The sequence below is a fragment of the Dipodomys spectabilis genome, unplaced genomic scaffold, assembly GCF_019054845.1.
Source record: "Dipodomys spectabilis isolate Male_0828 unplaced genomic scaffold, ASM1905484v1 ptg000276l, whole genome shotgun sequence".
Classification (NCBI taxonomy): domain Eukaryota; kingdom Metazoa; phylum Chordata; class Mammalia; order Rodentia; family Heteromyidae; genus Dipodomys; species Dipodomys spectabilis.
Genome location: NW_024870953.1, coordinates 811,996 through 820,351, shown reverse-complemented (window position 1 = coordinate 820,351; position 8,356 = coordinate 811,996). Strand labels below are relative to the sequence as shown.

Sequence of the window (8,356 nt, the reverse complement as noted above, 5' to 3'; positions counted from 1 at the left end):
ACACAATGGGTGATAAGGTCTAATAATCGACTATGGGTATATCTGAGGATGAGCAGAATAGCAATTAAGTCATGTTAAGAAGAAAAAAAGAAAAGAAAAGGTGAAAAGAATGAGAAGGAAAGAAAAAAAAAGGATCAAAAGGTCAGTAGAGCTAAACAAAAAAATTATAAAAAAAAAGAAAGAAAAAAAAAGCACACACACTTATACCCCAAAAATAAAAATTATAAGAGGAAGAAAAAATTTTAATAGAAAACAAATTTTTTTTAATGTTAAAAATTAAAATTTAAAAAAAGCTTTTGGAAAATTTTTTTATAAAATACTAAAAAGAGTTCTTTGATTTTTTGGGGGGGGATGGGAAGATCCTGTATCTTGTGTCATTAACCAGTCTCTAGTTGGTGTCTGGTCTGTTTGTGGTGTTTGATTTTCCTGTGGCTTGGTTGGTTTCTTAAGTCGGTTAGTTTGAGCAGGCAGAAAAATGCTCTGCTTTACCTTGGGTTTTGTGATCCTCCTCCCATGCTGGTTCAATGGGAGGGAGATCTGCTGTGAGTATCACAAAAGTGGGAGATGGAGGTTTCCTCTAGTTTGGAGATGCTGTGATGAGGCTAGGTTCTTGACAGAGTTGAGGCCTTTCAGCAAACAGTGGCTTTTCCCTGAGGGACTAGCTTATGAGGCACTCACAGAGCCCAGCCTAGAGCCTTTCTCAGGGTTTAAGTTTACTGAATTTCAATTGATTGTCAAGGCTGCTGTAGGGAGGGGCAGCCTCTAGTTCTGTTTATCCAGTGAAGAAATCCACTCCTGGGGCTGGTGGAGCTTGCTCGGCCCAGGCTGGGTGACTTTTCTCTGGGTAGAGCTGATTCTAGCAGGTCAGGTTAGGTTCCTGTGACCTGCTAAATGTCTCTTGTTTTCTTCCAAGGCCTGAGTTGGAGCTAGCAGCTCAGCCAGGCCTTTGTCAGTATCAAAGATGGAGATCTCTGGTAGTTGGGGGAAGGGGTGGCCTTCCCTCCTTTGCTCCCTGAGAAGGAATGAGGATGTCAGGCTTCTACTCACACCGAGTCTTGGTTCCTGGGTTGTCCCTTGTCTGCGAACTGTAGGATGATGATGTCTGCTTCTTGTCAGTTCTTGCTGGGTTGAGTAGAATCCGCTCAACTGCCGCCGAATTCACTTACATTATTTTATTCTATTTCATTTACTTTCATAAAAACAGGGTTTTCATAAAATGATGCATAAAAAAGCCTATATACCCACTTACTTCTTCAGATCTTAACAATATTTATTTCAGAAATGTCTTTAGCTCTATAGTCAATAAACTGAAATAATAATAAAATATTCAAAGGCTTTTCAGAATTTGCAAGACTCGCTCTGGGTTGTTATTTATATTGGAAAAGATATTCGAAAAGCCTTATTTGTTAAAGTTGTGATAGTTACTCCCATAAAAAAGCCATTAGTGAAGATCCCATTGCATGTACAAAACAACTTCAAATGCATCCACAATCTGGAGGTGACACATGCTTTTTGTTTGTTTGTTTTTGAAAGGTATATCTAACAAGCATATCCACAATACTGATTTTCAGTCAATATGATGGGATATTCAAACCTAATACATACAGGGTTGATTATCTTAGTGAGAATAGATATGATGTTACAAAGAAAGTTATTTTCAACAGAAATCCGGAAAGAGTTTATCCACCTTGTGTTTCACAGGAAAAACCATGGAGTAACACCTGTTTGGTCAAGTCAGTCAAACTCACTCCATGAGTATATCTTAAAAGTATAACCAATTTAAGAGGTCAAATACATATTTTGTACTGACAGTCATCTTACAAAAATAACTTACTACCTAATTATATCTGTATCTTCTTACCCAACATATAATAAGAGCTGAAAGTAGTCTCTTTTATGTAACTTAATGTTGTATATGCTTTGATTATGATGATGTTATTATTTGACAAATAAAATGTACAGAAGGGTGGCTCCACAGAAATGACATGACAGAACACTGATAAATAAATACATTGCAACACAGTTAGCTCTCTTCAGCCTCACACGGTCCACATTGGCAAACAACATTGCAACAGCACACGCACACATATACACATACACACATGTGTGAACATGTACACACACATACTTGCATGCTAAATTCAGGGTTTAGTACAAAAAAGTACAAATAAAATATTAGTGATTAGGACAAACGTTAATTTGCCTTATTACAAAATAATACACAATCCATTTACCATGGGTGTTACATTTTACTTGCCTCACCACATGTGACCATTTAATTTATTTTAATTCATTCATTCATTCATTTGTTTGGTGCTAATACCAGGCTTGAACTCAGGTCCTGGCTCTGTCCCAGAATTTGTTGATTTTTTTGTTTTAGATTTCTCAAGCCTAGAATTTTACTGCTTGTCCCACAGCTCCATTTCTAGCTTTTGCTGGTTACTTTCAAATCAGAATCTAATGGACTTTTTTTTTTTGCGTGGTCTGTTTTCAAACCACAATCCTCAGATTTCATCTTTCTGATTAGCAAGGATAAACACATGAGCCACTAGTGTGGCTTCTAGTTTTTCCTCTATAGATATCTAATGCACATACTTAGACAGTAATTTAAAACTTAGAGTATAGAAGAAAGTTGTACAGTGATGATATTGTCCTGTCAGAAATTTAAGCTAGTAAATTTCTTCTTAAAACCATAAACAAAAATGCCATGATATAATATAAGGGAACTCACTATTGAACATATGAGTTTTAAGAGCTTTCTAATAGATCCATTATTTGTTACCCAACATCTGTATAATGCAGTAGTAAAATAGAAGTCCTTTGTAGGAATACATAATTACCTTGATTTTAAAGACACCTGTTTTCATCTAAAAAAGTAGGCCTCTCTATTGTCTTCATGTGATTTTGATGATTGAAGGTGCTTAATGAGAAGTCAAAGTTTATTACTAACCCTTTGCTATCAATTACCTCTCACCTTTTCTTCTTGGAACATATAATGATAAAAGCAATAGTTCAGAATCAGCAAGCAATAGTTCAGATTCACACTTCCAGTGCAAGTGGATCACCAGTAATTAATCCTTGATACCATTTTCCACAAAGTTTTGTCCCAGATACAATCGGCCTGCCTTCTCTAGCTGCTTTCCTAGCCTGGACCTATTCCTTCACTTTACAGGAAAAGTGTGATTTAACTGATTTCAGTCAGATCTGTTACTAGAATTTTCAGAGATTTAGATTCTTGTCTGTAATTTGGTCAAAGCTATGTCTCTATATGTAGGCTATTAAAAATGTATGTTCTAATTTCAATAAATACATAAATTCAATTTCCATCTCTTGTAAAAAATAAAACTGTTTGCTCTATAAATTGATCAGAGGCATGGATTTTGTGGCTAGCTAGGTCATCGCACATCTGTCTCTCTCTTTCTCTCTCCCTTTCATGGTTATCATAGATAATATGACTGCTCCATAATTATTCTAATTTATTTTGCTTTTATATTTTTGGTTGCATCATTTCACTTTCTGCTCTGCCATTTCCCAAATCATTTACATAGAAGGCATTATTTCATATTTTCTCATTCCTAGAATAAGCTGCACATGAAGACACCACTGGTCCTCATTTTCAGTCTATACCTTTGAATATGGAGGAAAACATTTCCTCTGCTCTCTATCAATTCCCTACTCTCCAGCTAGTATAACTTCGAAGAGTAAAAATGGAAAAAGAGAAAAAAATCATGGTGAAATAACAGATGTAGAAATTTCACTGGATTTTTCTGACCAGTTCAACCAACGTGAACTATTGGGGAATACATGTGTACCTCATTCCCACTGGTACTCAATGTCTCTGGTTAGGCAATTCTGATGTAGACAAGGAAAAAAATGAAAAAGTGAGGAATGGTAACATTTGCAAAAAAAAATGGAGAAGTATTCAAGCAAATTTTTGTTTGGGCTGCTGAAAATAATTGGCTTACTACAGTACAGAGACTACTTTCCAAAAACAACACTCATGTGAATACTAGGGATGATGATGAGTATACCTCTCTTCATCAGGAAGCCTACAGTGGACACTTTGACATTGTCCATGAATTGGTGGCTCAAGGCAGATATTCATGCAATAACTGTGAATGGCTGGGCAACCCTGCACAGTGCTTATATGTGGAATAATACCAGAGTGGCTTCTTTCTTAGTTCATCATGATGCAGATACCACTGCCCAAACTAAAGTCCTCTTGACCCCCTTGCATCTTGCTGGTTGAAATAGAAATAGCAAAGATATGCTGGATCTCCTTCTATTGAAGCATTATATGAAACCAGGTCTGAAGAACTTGGAAGAAGCTGCATTTGATATTGCCAAAAGGATAAATATGTATCACTACCTCTTTGAAGTTGTGGAAGGCTGTAAAAATTGTTCTCTTAAGTCATAATGGTTTGGTTAAATTTCTGAAATTTTAAAAATGCCAATCCATCTTTGTGTCCGTACAAAATATTTTCACAATACAAAACAACGGCAATATCTTACTTTAAAAATTCATGGATTCCATCGTATTTTTCAAGTGAATTGCCTGAGGTTGACGTTAAAATATATTCAAGATTTGTTTGTATACATCTATAATGATTTCTGCCGAGTTTGTGATTTTTTAAATCAGAAATCATTTTAACTTATCTGTTGAAATGAGTAGTACAGAAACTAAAGATATTTCTGGTGCTTGTCTGAAAAAAGTATATTTTAAAATAATCTGTATTTTGTTTGTACAATGTCCAAAATGTATTTCATTTGTTCCTGGATATAATACTTTGAATTCTACATTGTTTTATGATATATCGGTTCATTATTAAATGTGTTATTTCAGATAGCATTCCATATAGAAACAGATTAAGATTCCTTTTTATCCTAGGCCTATATAGTATTTTATTTCTTTGGGATAAAATGACAATGATATCTAATTTGAGAAGTTTTGTAAAGATTATGCTATGTAAAGGCCTTTCTAAGTTGAGGATTTAGTACACTGATGTCAAACTAACTTTCAGATCAATGAATTACATTTATTGTTACATTTGCATTTGTGTAATCAATTTTTTAATAACTGTTTTTAATTTCTTTCATCTGAAGAATGAAAAATATGGAATACTTCACACATTTTCATATCATGCTTGTGCAAGTGCCATGTTAATCTCTATATTGTAATTTGGGTAAACGGGCTGCTGAAGCATGTAGTATCCTGTAAATTTAAGTAGTTAATGATGCAGTCTTTATACAGGCATATATCCTTGATTAACTCTTTGTAACTAGGAAACCTTATTGTTCCTAAAAATGCTATTGATCTTACTTCTCTAAAATTCTGTGTATATTGGAAAAAAACTTATATTGTTTGGTCGATTGCTCACATTTGCAATTTTTTTGTCAATGACTATTTTAAACATTTTTCATTTTAAATTTGATCATACTTTGAAGCCTTTATAGTTAGGTCCAAAGGTGATCCTTTTCAAGTACTTATTTATCAACTGAGTTAGCTTTGTGGAGCTAATGGCTTCAAATTAAGCCTTGTTTAAGAGTTACTTCTAAACTTCTGCAGCTTAAAAGTTCCTAAATGAGGTCATACTGGCACAAATGTGTACCTGACCCTTTACTCTTCTTCCATGTAGCAACAGTCCAATCAGAATATCTTACCCTGACAGCCTAGATTTTCTTATTGGAACAAAACTAATCTTAGTTAAAAAAGATCATAGAGAGATGAACAGTTAAGATAGAATCGTTTAGACTAGAAGGTATTTTATCAAAAAAATAATTGTTTTTATACCTAACATTTCAAAAGTGGCTAAAGCCAAAAAGGTGAAAAAATTTTCACATGCATGATTACTACTAATGTCCTGGCTAGTCTACCATCCAACCAGGAAGGAATTTACACTACTGCCTTTCATTCACCAAATATTTTCATAGTTACAAGAGAAGTCTATATGTTTCTCCTCCATATTAGGCCTTAAATTGGTAATGTTTTAATCACAGTGTTTGCTCTTGCCTCTAGGCTGTAAATCTACAAATGGTAAAGCTTTAGGTCCAACTCTACCAAACACTGAGGTAGAAATAATGGAATAATACATTAAAACACAGTTGCCTTTGATACCCTAACCATAACAAAACATTGCAAAACATATGCTTTTTTCTTATATTATATATAGTTATATATTTTATATTTATACATGCTGATATTTTATTTCACACATTGAAACTTACTAGAATTAATTGATAATTTGAAAAATAAATAGATATATATTACAATAAACAGATTGGAATATAAATAATTAGGTTTAGAATATACGTATTAGAATATGAAAAGTATCAATGCAATGTCTTCTGTATAAACTTGTGATACGTTCTAAGTGTTCTTGGTCTTCAGAACTCACATTGTAAAAAAAAAAGTTATTTTCCTCTAATCTGTAAAGGAATTTACTCTGCTGCTCTGTTATTATTTTAACTCACTGTTTCCAAAATGTTTTTCTCCATATTTCTGAAGCATTCCTACTGATTTTATGCAAATTTTGCTGATACGATGTCTAAAAGGTATTATTCTTCTGCAAGACACACATATCCTAGGATCCCAGGTCTCAGTTATCCGCATCATCAAGTAACAAGGGCAAGACTTCTAATCGAGGCCCATGCAACATGCCCACAGAAAGTAATTGAAAATCCATCTCAATTCCTGACGACACTGGAATTAGCAGTAAGCAATTGTGAAATGCAAGGCAATTTAAAATGAAATATGAGATCACAAAATCTGAAAGAAAGTACAGTAATTCAAACTTTCAATTTACAAATGACCAGCCCATATGAGTGAACAAGATCACAAATGTCACAAATTATTTTTAATACCCCTCTCCTAATAATTACTTAAAAATTTCAGTCCAACGTAAGTAGGCCAAAAAAATAGTTCCTAGAATGATATATTCATAATTGGTCTACCAAGGTTAGGAAAATTTGACTTACAGGTCAAATATAATTCACAAAAACATTAATTGAGAAGATCGTTAATGCTTCAAAATACTGGTACTTCAGTAAAACTTGGTTCTGTAGTATATAAATGTTATCATTCACAAACAAATGATAACCTATTTTTAATCTCCTGAAAACAGATTCCTATTCAAATAATCTTTTAAAATCATATTCACCAAAGTAACAATTGACAAGTTGATGATAATTAGTGACATTACAATCATTTCAAGTTTAGGGTGCAAGTTACAATAGAGTTGATTTATTTACCCAGCACTAATGCCAAACAGGTTCAACCATTCATTAAAGTGTAGAAATAGTACCACCCACCATTTGTGTTGTTCAGTAGGTGCCTTCCAGGAATGTGTTAAATAGATCAACCTCCCATAATTCAAACTCAAACACTAGCTAATAAAGTAAATTTCATCACTTAATAAGGTACATTTTAAAAAGTCACAAATAGTTGCCTTATCATATGTTGTTTTATGTTTTTCCTATCTGTCTAACATAGTAAGAAATATGACTTAAAGTCATGAATATGAGTACTCATCAGAGATGTGACAAACATAAAATCTGTCTTCTATTTCTCTCATATTCCTCTATAGTAGTAAATCATAGTAGTTTTCTTCTTTTTCCAAAACTTATAGGTAGTAGAAAATATTATCCCATGTAAAATAAAATAATCACAAGCCTTTTTACAAAGCCATTTCTAAAATTTGATAGTTAGGAATATATTCTAAGCCATTTTTAAACTTTCTTGTTGACTAAAGATTAATCTTCCAAATGGATTAGAATAAAATCATGTCTTGGTGCTTCACGTCTCCAGTCTTGCAAATTGTTATTGCAGATGAATGAATTGTGGAAATATAAACTGACATCAGTTCAAGTATAAGCAGGATTGAAACTCCATGGAATGTATATAAACCTTTCAACTTATTAACAGACAGTTTAACAGAATGACTATCAGGAAGTTGAAACCAGAGAAGAAAGACATAGAATGAATGAAAAATGGAACGAGGGGCAAGTACAGCTAGAATACTCAATGTACACATATGATAAAGGAAGTAGTAAATCTGAAATAAATCTTGGAGAAGGGGCTGGCTGAGAATGATAGAAGGAGTCACTCTGATCCAGGAATATTGGACAATTTGATGGACATATTTATTGTAATACACTTGCACAAACTTTTGAGATTTAGTTTCAAAACACGAAACAAAAACACACAAAAAACAAACAAACAGCAATCTCTAGAGAGGATGAATATGACGTCTCAAAATTTTAAATAGTTAATGAAGGGTAGTCTTGGGAAAAGCAAGCAAAGTTGTTCAAAGAGGGCAGTTTGGGGTATCAGAGAATTTTGAATAGATTTAAATAGATT

At 33.4% G+C, this 8,356-nt stretch overlaps 1 pseudogene; it reads right to left on the bottom strand.

Annotated features, from left to right (window-relative positions):
• Window positions 1-5,107: 5,107 nt before the first annotated feature.
• On the bottom strand, window positions 5,108-5,204 carry LOC122126401 (annotated as a pseudogene).
• Between the last annotated feature and the right edge of the window lie 3,152 nt (window positions 5,205-8,356).